Source organism: Triturus cristatus, chromosome 4_2, assembly GCF_964204655.1.
Source record: "Triturus cristatus chromosome 4_2, aTriCri1.1, whole genome shotgun sequence".
Lineage (NCBI taxonomy): Eukaryota > Metazoa > Chordata > Amphibia > Caudata > Salamandridae > Triturus > Triturus cristatus.
Genome location: NC_140586.1, coordinates 465,779,271 through 465,796,913, shown reverse-complemented (window position 1 = coordinate 465,796,913; position 17,643 = coordinate 465,779,271).

Here is a 17,643-nt window from a genome sequence, read left to right as displayed (position 1 = left end):
AGAAGACGCCCTTAGTTAAGTATTTTCGTGGGTCGCGCCCACAATTTTTGTCCTTCGTTTCTTAGTTGTTTACTCCTAGTCCTTAGATTCGACTATTGTAATAATCGAAACCAAGGGTAAGTGCATTTGTGCTGCGTAAACTGAGTTTTACTCCCTTGAAGTTTGTGAACAGTCAGGTGAAATCGTGAGATGCCTGGTCTGACTAAGTTTGGAAAATGTTGTTGTTTTGGTTGTAATAGGGATTCCCGACTTGAGGACTCTTGTCCGATTCCTTCAGTTGGAACTCCCACATATGAGCTCTATTCGAAACATGGTATTGGCCCCATTGCCTTTAATGAGGCATGGACCCGATACACGAAGAAAGATGGTGTTCTAAAATGGCCAGAAAATGCTAGCTTTGATCCTGATGTGCTAGATCATTTGGAAGCAGTCCTATTCAAGAGAAAAGCCCGGCCGGCAATGTTTGACTCTTTCCGCCTTTGGCGTAAGGAAGCCAAACAGAAAGAAATTAAGCAAGCAAAACGGGATAGGAAAGCACAGGGTATGATGATTATACAGGCTGCTCAACAATTCAAAGATGATGAAATTGATAATGCGACTGAAATTTCAGAAAGACAGCATCACATGGCGATAGATAAATGTTATCCGGTGCTGCCTGTTTCCCCTTCTGAAAACAAGAAAGATATAGAAGAAGATCCCCTAATGTCCCATTTATTGAGGTTGCCTCCGCCCTATGCACAAAGTGCCAATGCACCCCGATTGTTACAGCCTGTTCAGCTGCCAGTGGTACCTCCGCTTGTTCCGGCTCTTCCACATTTGCCTCCTCCAGTATTACCGCCTCTGCCAGTGTTACCATTAACTTCAACTTCTTTGCCCTCATCTCCTGATCTTAGATCTCCTTTGCCTTCTGCTCCTCCTGCAATTATCGTTTCTCCTCCTGTCAGTTCTCCTAATACTTTGTCTCCAATTCTTATGTCTAATTCTCCGTCTGTGCGTAAACGTCTCACATACACTGTCACTGGTATTCTATCTCCTTTCTTTGGAGCTTTAAATGTGTCTCCGGCTTTTGCTCGAAGACAGTCTCGTAGTCAGTTCCCAGATTTTGAAGAACGAGAAAGGTTAGACGCTCTCGCACGTAAATGGATCAAGAAGGGTCCTCAATACAGTGTGTCCGATATTATGCCTACTTTCTCACAATGGAATGCGCCTACGCAGAGATATGTTTTTAATGCAATGTGCGATACTCTCATTAAAGAATGGGAAGATGTGAATTCAAGTCCGATCCCACAAGACCTGTTAGATGTCCAGACTGATTTTGATAAAGGACTTGTTGTGGGTTCCAAGGTTGAGAGAGCTGTAAGGACACTTATTTCTTATAGGTCCTTATTGTTCTCTCAGGCTTTTCTTGATTCTGATCCGTCAGTTAGACCAACACTAAGAAACTATCCCATGAGAGAGGTTCCTCCAGTATGGAAGGAAGAGGTTGCAGCAGTAGGTGCTAATGCAGCTATTCCTGCTCACTTTCAACGTATATGGGTACATGTTCCATGGAAACGATCTGAAGTCTTGGCTCTTAAGCAGACTCTACCACATCCTCGTAAGAACCCTGCAGGTTATTACAAAGAATTATCGCAGACAGTAGATGCTTGCATCATGAATTTAGCTGATATCGACATGTTGATGGGAAATGTGGTCCCACAGACAATATGGGCTAAGATTCATAAGGAGGATCATGCACAAGAATTAGGTGCTACTTGGGATGTTATAACTACCACAGATAGAGACCAAGTGGGTGGTGCAAAGTCTGAAGCTCTGATTTCGGAACTCCCTGGTAGGATTATTACATTAATGAAAACTATGATGCCTGCATTGAGAGTTAACTGGGATAAATTAGCAGCATGTAAACAAAAGAAAGATGAAAGTGTCTCTGATTTCTTTACTCGTTTTGAGGAGACATTTATTGATCACAGTGGTCAGGATATGGCTACAGAGGGTGGACAGCGATTATTTGTGGACAAATTCGTATTTAATTTGCTTCCCGAGCTGTCACACAAATTGAAAGATTCTGAAAGTTCATGGGCTGTTTCTTCTTCTGCCTAGATATTGGCTACTGCACAATATTATGAAAACAGAGATAAAGAAGAGAAGGAAAAGCAAGAGAAAAAGACAAAAGAATTAAAAACGAAGGTTCTCTTGCAGCAAGCTTATCCTCCTCGCTATGTTCAGCCTCAGTTTCAACAGCCTCCGCAGTTTCAGAGGCTGTATCAAAAACCTGAATCATACATTCCGCGACCTTTGTTGGGTCCTAATCAATGTGCCTATTGTAGAGAAGAAGGTCATTTTAAGAATAGTTGTCTGGTTTTATTGCAGCGCAATGGAGCAGTATCCGCTCCACGAGGACGTGCTGGCCTTCAGTCAGCAAACAGAGGTAGAGGTCGAGGTGTGTTGACTCAAGAACAGCGTGCCCTTCCTTCTCCCAATTCTGTGAACTATTTTGATCAGCAAAATGTTAGGTCTACTCAGTATTACAACGAAGATCACTATATTGAAAACGGAGATGAGAGTCTCCATGCCAACTAGGACAGCCATGGACAAAGTAAGGGAGTTGTGTCGGTTCTAGTAGATCAGAATGGACCTTATGTTAACGTCACTACAATGGGTGTTTCAGAGCCATTTCTTCTAGGTACTGGGGCGATGAGAAGTTCTATCATTCATTCTAAACTCCCTGGGGCACCTTTGTCTGGCTTAACAAATGTTTCTGTAGGATTTTCTGGCGCCCCTGTTCGTAACCCAGTTTCTTGCCCTTTGCCCATTACAATTGGCCCTTATGATTTGGAAGCTCCACTTCTCTTGACGAATGGTTGCGGTGAGAATCTGTTGGGTTTAGATCTATTGAAAAGAATGCATGCTATGATATATTGTTCTCCTTCTGGTGTACATCTTACTTTAGGACAGAAACTGATTTTTCCAATGTATTTATTCAAAGATCAGTTTCCACCTGAATTGCTTTCTCTTCCAGCAACCCTTTGGGCCACGAGTCCGAACGATGTGGGTTGTCTTGAGATTCCACCTTATGTTGTCACTCTTAAGCCCAATGTAGAATTACCGCCTATCCCGCAGTATAGAATTTCTACTGAAGGTGAAAAAGCACTTTTGGAAATCATTTATGACCTGATTCAGAAGGGTGTGGTTGAAGAAACAAGAGGTAACACATGCAATAGTCCTATTCTTCCTGTTCTTAAACGCACTGATCCTTCTCAGCCACCTGTATATCGTTTTGTGATTGATCTCCGGGAGGTAAACAAAATTGTTGTACCACAGTTTCCCGTAGTATCGGATATCACTGCTTTGTTGACAATGATACCTTCTACAGCAACTTGGTTATCTGTTATCGATCTAAAGAATGCCTTCTTTAGTATTCCTATTGCAGAAGAGAGTAGGGACATTTTTGGCTTCTCTCTTGGAGGCCGAAGCTTCCGGTTTAAGCGCGCACCTCAAGGCTATTGTGAAAGTCCCTCTATTTACAGCCAAGCTTTAAAAAGTCATCTTGATATTTTTCATTTGCCGTCTGGCGCTGCTCTTATCCAATATATGGATGACTTGTTAATTGCTGCTGATTCAGAAGAGATTTGCAAAAATGTCACTGTTGCATTGTTACGCCATTTGTTTGATCTGAATCATAAGGTTTCACCCTCCAAACTACAATACGTTCGTAGAGAGGTTACCTACTTGGGTCATCTCCTATCAAAGGAGGGACGACGATTAACGCCAGAACGAATTCAGGCGATTACGCAAATGTCTGTGCCATCCACACAAAGGGAGGTACGTGCCTTTCTGGGTATCACCTCTTATTGTAGGCAATGGATCCCTAACTTCTCTCTGATAGCTAAACCTTTGTTGGCCCTCACTTTAAAAGATACGCCTCAGCCCCTTCCATGGACTAATGAGTGCCAAAAGAGTTTTACCGATTTACGTACTGCTCTGTGTTCCGCTCCTGTATTGGGTACTCCTGATTACAATAAGCCTTTTACGCTCTATGTTCACGAGAGAGAAGGTTGTGCGTTATCAGTTTTGACACAGCGATTTGGAGACAAACAGCGGCCATGCGCATATTTTTCGGCTACGTTAGACCCAGTAGCTAAAGCATTGCCAAGTTGCCTCAAAGCGACAGCAGCGGCAGCAATTTCTATTCGACAGTCTGCTGGAGTAGTGTTGGATAACACTCTCATTGTCATGGTACCACATGCAGTAGATACCTTACTAAATAGAACGAAAACGCAGCATCTTACGAGTGCTCGTCTAACTGGATACGAGCTGACGCTGTTGGGTAGTCATGTACACATCAAACGATGTAATACCCTAAATCCAGCCACTCTGTTGCCCCTTCCAGATGAGAAAAGTGTTGAGGAGCAACATGATTGTTTCTTTCGTACTGAGGAAGAGACTAAAGGAAGAATTGACTTGAAAGAAACACCGCTAGAGAATCCGGATGGAACTCTATGGGTAGATGGTTCTTGTTTTAAAATGCCTAATGGAGATACAGCTTCAGCCTATGCTGTAACTACTTTGCATACAGTTGTAGAAACAGCACGTATTAGGCATAATTCAGCTCAAGCAGCAGAATTGATAGCTTTAACGAGAGCATGTGTACTTTCAAAAGGGAAGAGAGTAAACGTGTACACCGACAGCCAGTATGCTTTTGGTGTAGCGTACAGCTTTGGCCGTCTTTGGAAGGAAAGGGGATTCCTTACTTCCCATGGCACTAAAATACAACATGGTCAGTTAGTGACTGATCTCCTTGAATCACTTGCCTTACCCACCCAAATAGCGATTGTGAAGTGTAGTGCCCACAAAAAGATTACGGATGACGTTGGTCGAGGAAATGCATTTGCAAACGAAGTAGCGAAAAAGACAGCGAGAGATGCAACAAGTCGAATGTATGTGGCGGGTCCTGCAAATTGGGTTAGAGAGAGAGGAATGTATGAGGATACAGTGGAAAGTGTAAGAGCGATTCAGAAAGAGGCTACGGAGAAAGAGTTGAGCAAGTGGAGAGAAAGTACAGGAATGTTAGATGAGATGGGTTGTTGGGTGGAATTATCTGAACACCAACGTTGGCTGTTACCAGATGCCTATGTGCTCCCAGTGGTTACTATGGCACATGGTCCAGCCCACTTAAGTGCAAAAGGTATATGCAAACTTCTAGCTCCAGTGTGGCTAAATGAACAAATCCCAAAATGTGCAGACAATATAGTGAAACATTGTATTGTTTGTTTGATGTACAACCCGGGAAAGGGAACCCCAACTCCAGCAGGTCACTTTGCTCCTCCAACATATCCATTTGAGGTGTTGCAGATCGATTATATTCATATGGAGCGATGCAACAACCTCAAATATGTTCTGGTGGTAGTATGTGCTTTTTCAAAAATGGATAGAAGCATACCCTCTAAAAGACAACAAAGCTTTATCCACAGCTAAAGTTCTACTGAAAGAATTTTTCCCCAGGTTTGGTTTGCCGTGCATTGTCTGGAGTGACAATGGGAGCGAATTTGTTGGCCAAGTCATGCAAAAAGTTTGTGCGTGTCTTGGTATCAAGCAAAAGTTTCATGCGGCAAATCATCTACAATCAGCGGGTTTAGTAGAATGCTACAATGGTACATTGAAGTTAAAGTTAGCAAAGGTTCAGGCTAGTACAGGACTCAATTGGCCTGATGCTTTGCCATTAGCTCTACTGTCTACCAGAACTGCAGTATACTCTCGTTTGGAACTTAGCCCTTACGAAGTGGTTTTTGGATGCCCGGCTAATGTATGAGGAGTCCCTCGCCCTAAGAAATACTCAGACTTGCCATATCCAATGTTGATTGACTACTTGCATGATCTCACGACTAAATTGCGTGTTCTCCATCAACAGGTTCAAAGTGCTTTACCAGAGGCTTCCGCAGACCCAGGTCATTCCATCCGACCAGGTGACTGGGTCTGCACCAAGAATTTCCAAAGAACGAGAAATTTGGAGCCCAGATGGAGAGAGCCCCGAATGGTTCTGCTCAACACGAGAACAGCAGTTAAAGTTGAAGGAAAGAAAAATTGGATTCACGGCGTGCATTGCAAGAAAGTGCCTTTGCCCTTACCTTACGATCAATGGGTGCGTAGGGGCATTGGTGACTCTGAGAGCGAGAAGGTTCCACGATTCGTACCCTTTAGTGATGCACGCCTGAATGGGACACTGTCTGAGAAAGAGGACGACGATATTCTACAGGAAGCAATACCATCGCATTGTCTATTAGATACAACCAATCCACGAACATTGTTTCAAAGTCAGAGCACTCCTGGAAAGGAACGATACAATCTGAGACCTAGACAAAAGAACACTTAAGATTTTTTTTTTCCTCTCTTGTGTAGTATTCTGTCCCGGTTGCAGGGTCACGGTAGGAGTCTTAATTGTGATCTGAGTAGTGGCAATAGGCCTGCAGGACTTGCAGTGTCATAGGACGGCAGATAATCATAATTGAGTGATCAAGGAAGATTGCCGTGAGCATCCATTAGAAAGATGGAAACTACACTAGGCAAAAGAGAGAGAAAGGATGAAATGATGAAAGAATCCTGTAAATTAATGTACAGTCGTTTTAATATAACCTTATGTGTCGTTATCCTATTGTGTATTATTTTGGCGTTTACAGGTTGGATTGTTTATGCTCTGCAGCAAAAAGTTGTCTCTCCTTCTTCCTCTTCGCCTTCTTCTACTGTCTCTCCACATCTCTTTCATACCCTTCCTCAACATGAACTCATTAGAAGAACTGAATACTACAACAATTCCTTTGTCCAATTGTTACATCAACACCAGTTAGTGGTCAATACGACTGACTGTTGGGTGTGTGGACTTATGCCGCATACCACAGAGAAAGGAATGCCATATTTAGTTCTTCCGTTCTCTTATGAGGGTTCCGCTTGGGCTTATTTTGTCATTTTCTCCAATGCCTACCAAAGTAAATTCAAACGCTCCATTAGTTCACATATTGGTGGTCCGGATTTTAGTCATGGCTCATTAATTAAGGGAATGGTAGCTATGGCTAAAATCATGGAAAATAGTAAGATTTCCATTGATGAAAGAAAAGCGTATACAAACTGGAACGTCACCCATTATGTCTCTAGTCTTAGTGATAAAATCAAACAAAGAAAATCTCCGCCCATTTGGACGATTCCTCATCAGGGAAATTTCTGTCTACAAATTAATGATCGCTCTCCTGACACCATACAAAGAAATAACTGTTCCCACACGTATGTTTATTCCTCTCAGAACTCGCCTCCTCTAGTGCCATCTCAGGGCACATATTTTATCTGCCACAATAGAGCTTACACATGGTTACCAACGTGTTTTTTTGGTACCTGCTATATAGCTTTCCTTCTTCCCCCTACATACACCGCTTCTGCAAACTATCATCGAAACAGATATGGCAGAGGGATTATTGATTCGATAGACACAGCAGGACAAGAGGGAGGAGATTTCCTCAAAGGATTTCTTCCTTTTTGGGGTCCAATGGCCAACAGCAGAAATATAAGGCAACTGGTCCGTGTCGTAGAGACCACAATAGACATTACTGTAGGAGCCTTAAGTAATATCACGGCAGAACTACAGGCGGATCGTCTCATGACTTTACAAAATCGAGTTGCCTTAGATTTTGTTCTTGCAGATCGTGGTGGAGTGTGCAAATTGATCGTGTCAAGTTGCTGTATTTTCATACCTAATGACGCTCCGACAGTATACCAAGCTATCTCCAAGTTGCATATAATCTCTGAGTCGATTCACCAGGACGAAGGAGATTGGTCCTTTTCGGAGTGGTTTTGGGGACTACTGTCCAAGTGGGGTTGGAAAGTATCGGCATTTCTCGGAATAATTTTGACCATTATTTTCTCCTGTTGCCTTTGTATGCACTGTGGTCCCGCCATCTGTGACCTATGTGCTACTATGTGCATCCCTAAGCCCAAATAGCCAAGAACAGAAAACATAAGAATGATGTTACAGCAACAACTCGATGACCTCATGGCTATCGACATTGATTCAGATTAACATGAGTCTACCTTGCCTGAGTTCTGGCAAAAGGAGGGTCTGAGGAACTTCGATTTCCGATCGCGATCGAGTCGACCCGCCATCTTGTGCTCCACCACCATTTTGTGTTGCCATCACTCAGGCAGCACGGCGAACAAAGTCTAATCTGCTTTTTCTGCAGCTTCGTGTTGAAATGGTCCTTCTGCCTCTATTTGCAAAAGCTGGTGTTAGGTTTAGCCGAGTACACTAATCCCTGTCTGGTTTACTAATCCCCGTCTCAACTATCTGTTTGTTCACACTATTCTTTTCCGACTTTATCTTATCGTCTGGCCTTCACTGTCCTCTGCTAGCATTCTCTCGTTTCACAACTGTCCTCCAACACACACAAACGTATCTCGCCACCTGCAAGTTTGTTACGAATCCGTTACTAAATTAGTTTGAGGGAGGGGAGACAAACACAGTTGGAGGAGAGGTTTCTTCGAGTCATCTGACACTTTTGTTTTCAAATCTCTCCTATTGGTTCTGTCCTATTTTCCAACTTTCTTTATTGGCTCTTTCTTGTATTTGCTGGGTGTATACTTGGTTAATGTATATAGTATCTATATGGTATAAAAGTTTGTGCGCCACAGAGAGAAGTGGCAGTCTCCTGAGAACCTACCTTGTGTACTTCTGGGACAACTGTACTAGCTGCAGCTAATAAATCTGATCTTCTAACGCCTAACAGAGTGTCCCGTGTCTCTGTGTAGCTGAGCAGGAGAAACCCAGGAGATTAAGGCGTACCCTGCGCCGCCAGGTCCAAAAGGTTCTGGTTCTTCAGTGCGCTTTGTGAAGAAGATCTATCAATGTGGCCCAATAAAGCCCTCAAGGAGATCCTCAGCGATGGCCCCATAGGTCCTGTCATTAGTGCCCGGTGACAGAAACATACATGCAGCTCTGGATAGGCTGCATGTCAGTATGTATGCCAGAGCACATACATGTGGGCTTGCGAACAGGGGCAGAACGTCTGGGGTAGAAATGTGTATACCCTTCAAATGTGGCAAAAAGGTAACTGATGTGATTACAGATGGTGGTGCCTTTGTGTCATCTGCCAGAGTGTGATACTCGGGCACGCACAAGAAGTGTGAGTTAACACTGTGTTGCCATGGCCACATAATGTATTGACCCGGTCCTTGGATCAAGCTTCATGCATCCTAGTGTAATCCTAGGAGCTCTGTATGTGAAACGTTCCCTTATATTTAATTTCTTTATCGAGTTTCTACAGGTAATTGAAGTTTTGTAAAGAAATGTTTCATGGACAAAGCTATTTTCATGTACATAAAATGCAAAACGATTAAGAAGGTGTACAAGATCATTTTACAAGCCTACGTCATTGTTTCCGCATTAACATTCATTTTTGAATTAAATGTTTGAAATTCAGCAACATTTGAATGCAGATGTTTGAAAAAACTTATATGAAAAGATATGTTAGCTCCTGCTTGATGGGAAGTATATGATTTTGTCACTGTAGGAAGACACAAATGAATTCTGACATCTCGTTAACAAACAACATTTGCAGAAATATTTAGTAAAACATCCCAGTGATTCATTGAAATGTTAACTATGTGCTTCGGTAAGTACTTAACATTTTCTTACTTGTGGCTGGTGTCCCACCTGAGCGGCTAATTATGCAAAAATGAAGTTGTCAGGCTCTTACTTTAATTAATTGCCTTCCTCAATGTAAAGGAAGTGCAGACGGTTCTGCCGCTAGAAGTAACATTTTAAAAGTTGTTACACAAAGGCATTTTTCATGTTTGACCTAATGTTTTCTTACTGTTCCTTTCATAATTGCTCTTCCTGTTATTTAAGCAACTGAGCTGAGTCTAGAGGTTACTTTGAAAAGTTTACTGGAGTGATGAGCTTGGTTTCAGAAATGTGTTTATGGCAACTTTTGTTTCATAAAGGACTACTGATTATTTGTTTACTGAGATATTTTAGCCTAAAAAAAGGAAAAGTTCAGGTATTAATGCAACATTTTCAATCCTCTCTGCATCTACTCATATTTTTTCTATTAAACATGAATAATTTGCAAAGTTTCTTATGTTAAGGAAGTATGCAAAACTGAAAAAGTCTCTGTGGGGATCTCAAGGCGTTGAACTGTTGACAAAGGGGGACAGACACGTCAGTAATGAGAGATGGCAAATGCCGGGCATTTCAGTGCATTTCAAGACTGGAAATAGCCATTAGAATTAACCATGGCATGGGCAAAATGCTTTCAGTGCTTGGCAGAATTGAGATGTGTTATTCCTGTAGATCTTTGTCTAAGGGCATGATTATTTATCTTGTGTGCAACATAGTCTTATTGATGGATGATACTTTTAGTGCCTACACTGCCCTGACACACTCTGCCTCTTTATGATGTAAAATGTAGAAAATTACAGGCAAATGAGATGCAAACACACACAGCATGTCACTGTCAGCTTCAATCAACTTTTGGGAAATTGTAGGGCATATTTATAAAGGGGTTTGAGTCACACTTGCGCCACTGTAAGGGGGCAGAGGGCGACACAAAACCTAAAACGAGGCTTACCAAGCCACGCAAGGCCACCTTGTGTGGCCCTGCTCGGCTTGGTAAATCTGGAATAAAGGAAACAACGTTTACAACACGGTTGTTACAATGACTGCGTTGTCACAACGCACTACCTTTAGATGGCGCGCTGGACTTAGGAATAGTATGATTTACTATTACAACACTTTCCCTAGTGTTGCACACACTGGAGTTGGAATAGTAAATTATACTATTCCTAAATCCAGAGCGCCACCTAGCGCAAGTCAGTCATTGTAACGACTTGTTTTGTAAAGGTAGTGCATTGTAACGACCGCGTTGTGTTTGCATCGCGGAGTAAAATCCACAATGTAAAGACATATATTCCTGGAAGAATGCAATGCAGGCCAAGTCACTGCATAGCATTACTCTACCCAAGGGAGGCGTTCCATGGGTGGAGCGTGGTTCTTCCCACGGATCCACCCATAGATTCTGAAGTATTCCCAGATATATCAATTCAACTTGGTCACCAACCGGTGTTAATTTTTATTATGCAATCTTCCCCATAAATGCAATAACTTTCATTACTACACCCAGGGCCCCGTGAGGAAGGTCAAAATAAGCACACACAAACTATGGGGTGCCATCCGAGCAAACAAAATATTAGGAACCACCACCTGGCAAGAGCTAGCAACTGCTCAATGGTTGAACTGTTAATTTTCATTATCATTCTTGTGATGCTGTATGGTTTTCCTCTATTGATGATTTCAGTTCACGTATTTTACACAAGAATCTTATTGATTCAATAAATATTTGAAACACCAATTCGAGTATTTCTTGTGTTTTCCTATACACATGCATTAGTTATCAAACAAAAGAGCTTTAAATCTGTTTCCACTATATCATTGTGGAGTCAGGGTTGTTATGTTCTGAGGTTGCACATTCAACCTGTTACCTTGCTAGGTTAGGGGTACAGATAGTGCACTGTGAGACAGCCAGGACTAGTGCTAGTATATCCTTATGGAGTTTTTGGACTCAGTCTCGTGCAGTTTTGACGTTTATGTTGTCCAACAAATGCACAGTTTTACTGAGAAAGAATGAACCGTACTGCAGTTGTACCAATACCTTCTCATCTCTGCTTTTATCTCAAAGATGAGAACTCAGTTAATGGCTTCTAGCCCCTGCAGGTTTATTAAAGTATTATACATAATATTACATGGCCTACATTAATCATAACTGTATTTGATCAAGGTATTGCATCTCAGTGGTGTTATTGAGGCCATATAGAGGCATGGCAACAAGTAAAACCAGTGTTACACAGAATATCGGAAACAGAAATATCGTGGACTAAAATATCATGCAAAGAATATCAAGGACACAAATATTGTGAAGGTAAGTTTCTATAGGTAAGCAAAGTTTTACTATATATAACTCCACATGTATCTACCTTGAAAATATATATTGCCAATGTACCTAGATGTGTCGTTAGGAATAGTTAATCTATACTTAACTATTTGCACTCTCAATATTTTGGTCCTATATTTGTGACACAATGTTATGTCCACACAATGTTTCAGTTTCCTAAATTCTGCCAGGGATCCATTAAAACCAGTGCATAAGGTCACAGAACTTTGAGAACCCAAATGTGAAATATGTTTGGCTATCTCTTATGTGTCATGCCTGCTGGGGCATTCTGTTTCTGAAATAGGGCTCATTATTTAATCGACAATACCTTCCTACATGTAGGTTTTGTTTGGTATTTTGGCAATGAGCTTGGGCACTTTTTGATAAAATGCAGCTGACATGATGGCTCAGTGAGCTGTTGACAAAATGTGTTGTGCTGGAAGTCATGAGTTTGAATCACAAAAGGCAGCCTCAACCTTCCTTTCCTCCTTCAGTGGGTAAAGTGTAATGCTTATAGGGTAATGATAACACCAAGTATTTATAGCTCTCAGAAATGCAGTATGTAACGTTATTCAGAACACCAAATATTATTATAAAATATTGCCAATGAATTCTAACCTCATTTGTTTTAAAAAAAGACTTATTTTTGCTTTTGCTTTTGGTGTACATATTATATTTATTATATTGACGAGAGTGCATTAAGCTGCTGATTTAGAGTTTGCTGGATGGGTTACACCATTTCAAATGTGACAACTATCCCATCAGCCTTATTACAAGTGCCATATGATATGATACATTTGTAATAAGGCAGATGGTACATAGTTACAGTTATCACAGAGTATCCTGTTGCAAAACATTAACAAGGTCCTATGTCCTACTGCTCTCTTGTTGGCTGCATATAAACAGCTCATCAAAGTGAGGGCTAGGAGGTAATATAAGACTTTGTACAATCAAATTGGGCTAAACCACAGATTTGAATGACATAATAGACTGCCATAAATTTGCAATTGTACGAGGTTTGTTAATTTATTTTTAAATTACAATGTAGATACAGACCAAAGTTTCAGTTGAATTTTAAACTGATCTTACTATGCTAATTGAGTAGAATGGACACTAAAGAGAGGGCATATTGAGTAACTAAAATGAGTTTGCTTCCAAATCAATATATTTTAAGTACAATTAATGCAACACTTTTCATTCAAATCACTGGATAAATGAGAGCCTTGAAAATATATAGAAAAATATTATTATTTTATTTAGAGATCCATATGCATCTATCTATCTATATATATCTATATCTATATCTATATATATATATATATATATATATATATATATATATATATATATATATATATATATATAGTTCGAAAGTCCCTTAAGACCTGGCTAATCTGTTAATCAACTGGCCCCTGCCAGTGACTGTATACCCTCACAGGTCACAAGAAGTGCTTGACAAATTGACTGATTGATATGTAGGGCAAAAGGGGGCAAGAAGCTAATGGACACATAACAGAAAGCATAAAAGAAATCAGCATGTACATTATAGTGAAAATGTTTGGTAAAAGGTGCTACAGTCTAGACCCAGGTATCCATTGATTAGTACTTCAAGAAGAGGAGGTCCATATTTGAAACATTCCTCTGATCTGCCACTGCAGCCTGCATTCATTTTTTTATTTCAAAACTTTTTATTGGGTTTTAGCATGTGTAAAATAATACTTGATTCAAATCATACAAACAATCCTACATAAAATCATACATGGAGAAAATAAGCACATACAAACTAATCTAAGGTGTAATAGCAGATAAGGAAAGGGAGATGAAAATGCAGAGTCATTTTTGTAGGACATCTGACCTGGGTAAATAAACCCACTGACTAGAAGTAGTACCACACAAGTATATACAACGGTAATTCTAATGAAAGTAGTTTGATGATATTATGGTGATAGGCAGTACAAGTCTATTGATGTGAGTAACAGATAAATACAATGGTTTTGAGAATAGTAATATATGCTCATTAAACCGATATATAGACAAGCAATACGAATAAGGTACAAAAGTACGACCTCAAGCTGGTATACAAAATATCTTTATAGTATATGTATCTTGAACCAGATTGTAGTCCCTTGTGAGGGTTGAGGTTGGTATCTGGTGTGCTGAGGCTGAGAGGGGTTGTGGTGAACCCAGCACCCAATAGTGATAATTGTTGAGAGCGCGAGAGGTGAGTCATAATAATGGTGATAGTCTACAGTTTGTTACAGATGGACAATGATAAATTGTGGTAGCAAGAGAGGCCTGTATATGGGTGGGTTTACTGTGGCTTTTTGGTGGCGAAGTAGTCGTCCAGGGTATCCCAAATGGGTTCAAAGGGAGTCTTCCACAATGAGTGCTGGAGGGAGATATTGTCTGTGTCTCGAATGTGTGAGACCCAGTTGATCTACCATTTAAAGGAGGCGTTGTTTGTACTTTTCTCATTGGAGAGAACAATTTTGGTTGCAGATGTTAGTAGAAGATCTAACAAGTCTCTATCAGATGGGTTCTCAAGTTTAGTGTCAAGAAATCCTTTAATAAGGAATGCAAGTTCTTTCTTAGGACGGCAGTTCAATAGTTCTGATAAGAATCAAAAAACCTTATTCCAGAAATGAGATAGGGATTTGCAATAAAGGATGAGGTGAGCAAGATCACCTACTTCTTCTTTACAGTTCTAGCAAGTTGGATCATCCAGAATTTGTAACGAGTGCAGTCGAGGTGGAGACCAAAATATTCTGAGTATAACTTAGTTTGTGAGAGTACAGGGGACATTTTTTGAGATGAGTCGGTTATGGTTTCAAAAGAGTGTTTGTCTCAAAAAGTTATTCTATCTTTGTTTAGTTGCAAAGTTTTTGGTCTTAGAAGTTTGTATAGATAGAAAACTTGGTGTCCAGAGTTGTTAAGTTTCAATATATGATTCGGATGGGATGGTGTGCTCTTATGGTATTTAGATTTAAAAATGGCAGCCTTGATTTCAAGGAAGTTATAGAACTCCACTTTATATAGGTGGTATACAGGTTGTAGGTCTGAGAAGGTAATGGGATGAAATGTAGGGCCGAGTTGATGTGGGTGGAAGATAGCCTTGTCTATCCATGCTTGGTAGTACATAGTTTTGCCGTTATATTTAATATTCGGGTTGTTCTAGAGTGAAGCTAAGTTGGAGAGTCTTATACCTGAGGATAACCTCTTATCTATTTTTAACTGTCTAGGTGTTTCCTGTTGGTTGGTAGCAAAGTTAATGGATTTAGGTTATTTAGAATGGCCCTTTCAATTTCTAACCATACTGGTGTATAGTTACTTGGGGGGTGGATCCAATACAAAACCTGTTTTGCAAGAAAGGTCGATTGGTAATCTCTGAAATTTGCCAGGTTAATACCCCCTAGTGAGTTATATAGCCTGAGTTTTTTTCAAGGCTATTCTAGCTTTTTTGTCTTGCCATATGAATTTAGAAACCTGTTTGTCTCGTTTGTGGAAGAAGTCTTCTGATAATAGATGAGGGAGCATGCTGATGAGATAATTGATTATAGGGGTGATCATCATTTTTATAGTTTTCTTCTTCCCCACCAGGAAATACATTTAGGGTTGCATTTGTCCAATACTTTTTTGTTTTCTGAAGGGTAATAATTTCATTATGTTTAATAGTATCTATTAGGTCCGATCCAAACTCAATAACCAGATATTTTAAATATCCGGTCTGCCAAGAAAATCCAGATGTACCTAGAGCATCTTTTGTGCCGTGGAGATTTAAAGGTTTCACCTCAGATTTATCCCTGTTTAGTTTATATCCTGAGTATTTGGAGTGGAGGTCTATTGTAGAAATGAGAGCTTGAATGGAGGGGCCTGTATTTTCTGTGATTATTAAGATGTCGTCCGCATTGGCAGCTAGTTTAAAATACCTGTCTTTGAAACTGACTCTGATAATATCAGGGTTTTGTTTTATGTCTTTTAGGAGGGGTTCCAATGCTAGGAGAAATAGAGATGGGGAAAGTGGACATTCTTGCCTCTTGCCTTGTTGTAGTTTAAGTGGGTTTGATAGGGAACCATTAAGTGAGGAAAAGATCATACATAGTCACTGATCCAATAACTGATCATAAAGCTGAACCAAGGACAAGAACAATGACAAACCCCCCACCCCAACCCCCTGTCCCATCCATGCACCCCTTTCCCCAAAAAATAGAACACCGGAGGAGCGATGACAGGAGCGTGTGTCCTCCGGCATGGAATGAATCATAGCTGGCTAATAGTATAGTGCTACAACATATTGATTACTGTGAGTTTATGAATAGCAATAAGTAGGTAGCATTGAATATTAATATTGAACTGGTCATTTTGAACAGAACTAATAGCATTACAGGTCAAAACAGCACGGCTAGAGCCTTTAATTTTTTGTGAATTAATCAGATTTGATAAACATGATAAACATGTAGTGACAAAAACATGTCTGGTAGTAGGTTGTGTAATAACAGATAAAGAGAGTATAAAGAAGGTAATCTTAAGGTAATAGAGAACAATACCCCATTTTGAGGGAAACTGTGGATAAATTAGTCAAGCAACAGAGAGACTTGTGAGTTGAGTACAGTTATTAACAGTTAGAGCTATTTTATGTGAGTAGTAAACCATTTTGAGCCAAGGGTGGATAATATACCTTGGAGCCTGTGAAAGGACTGTTGTAGTAGAAAGAGGGCACTATAACTTCCTTTTATTGGAGTTAGAATATTCCATCTCTTGAGGGTTAAGTTCATCCAGAAAACTTGAATGGTCCAACGGATCAGCAAAGATGTGTTGTTTTCCCTTCGCTGTAACTTTAAACATGAAATGGCCTGCAAAAGATATTTTGATGTTCAATTCTCAGAGTTTGTCTCTGAGTGAGAGGAAGCTCTTCCTGGTCTTAATATTTGGTTTTGAGCAATCCTGCTCAAATATTTTGTTGCGTCCATTCCATGTGATCTGGCAGATTTTAGGGGCATAGGTGAGGATAGCTTTGACATGTTGATATCTCAATGGGTTATAGATGATCGGTCTTCTCATGTTTTTTGAGGGAGATCTCAATGTTGGAACTCTGTGGGACGGCTCTAGTTCAAGTTCTTTATTGAATTTTATGCCATTGATTTGAGGGATCCAGTCTTCAGGCTTGCCAACAATTCTTATATTATCCCTTTTTTTTACGATCTTTGATATCAGCAATTTCTCTTTTCAAATGTTTTGTGGCACTTAGCAGTGTTTTTATGTCTTTGCTGGAACGAATGGTGGAGCCTTCCACCTCGCTTATCCTTTGTTCGGCCACTGAAATGTTTGTGTTGATTTTGTCCGGATGGCAGTAATTTCCAGCTGCATAGTGTCCGTGTTTTGTTTAGTTGACTTCGCTAGGTCGTGTACATCCACCAGTTTCTTCAGTATCATTTCCATTGTGCTATTCATGTCTGCTTTGAATTTAATTGGAGAGTCAGGTGAAGGAGGTTCAGCTTTTGAGTACTTGCAGTGTGATTTGGGATCTTTTTCTGCCATGTTGGTCGATGGTGGGTGGCTTGGGTGTATCAATGTTATATACATGGACCAGATTGTTTTAGTTAGCAGACACCTTTTTCTTTATGTGGTAGAGGATGAGTAGCTTGCATAATGTGGTGTTATTCACTCAGGTTTGCTTGTT